The sequence below is a fragment of the Poecilia formosa genome, unplaced genomic scaffold, assembly GCF_000485575.1.
Source record: "Poecilia formosa unplaced genomic scaffold, Poecilia_formosa-5.1.2 Scaffold594, whole genome shotgun sequence".
Taxonomy (NCBI): domain Eukaryota; kingdom Metazoa; phylum Chordata; class Actinopteri; order Cyprinodontiformes; family Poeciliidae; genus Poecilia; species Poecilia formosa.
The window spans coordinates 1001-1705 of record NW_006800533.1 but is presented as its reverse complement, the minus strand read 5'-3'; positions in this window follow the sequence as shown (position 1 = coordinate 1705).

The following is a 705-nucleotide window of genomic DNA, read 5'->3' as shown; positions in this document are numbered from 1 at the left end:
CATTATTTCCAAAAAACATGCAAACTCCATGTTGACAACTCCATGAGCACCACCGAAGCCCTTTGTCATATGTTCCAATATTTTATTGGAACATCTTTATTCATAACTTTAACTGGAAAAGGATTTTGACTTTACCAAATATATAACTAATAAAGTAAAAAAAGTGTCTTTTAAAATTTTTCACAGAATTTACCCATCCAAAGTTTTTCTACAACGTTTTAACAATAACATGGATATTATTTGCTCTTTTGTGAAGGAAACGCAGAAGATGTTTGATTCATTTTGGCCTTTTCTCTGTTTAATTTTGAAAAAGTATTTTCATTGTGCTTCTATTGAACCGTATGTCTCCATTTGTTTTGAACATGTATTGTTTTGCTTCATTAACTATCCAACAGCTAAAAAAACATTTTTATATTATTAATCTTATTATATACTTAGCCAAATGGCACATGCATAAATACCTTTACACTAATAAAAAAAACCTTCTTTCCATTTTTGGCAATGAGGTCAAACAATATATCAAAACTATTGCAAATTCCACCAATACTAAAGCTATTAAAATTTGCACTTTATATTCTCTTTAATATACTGCTCAAAAAAATAAAGGGAACATTTCACTTTAATTTTGTGTGTGGCTCCAAATCCAGGCCTCCATTGGTTAATAAGTTTGATTTCCATTGATGATTTTTGTGTGATTTTGTTGTC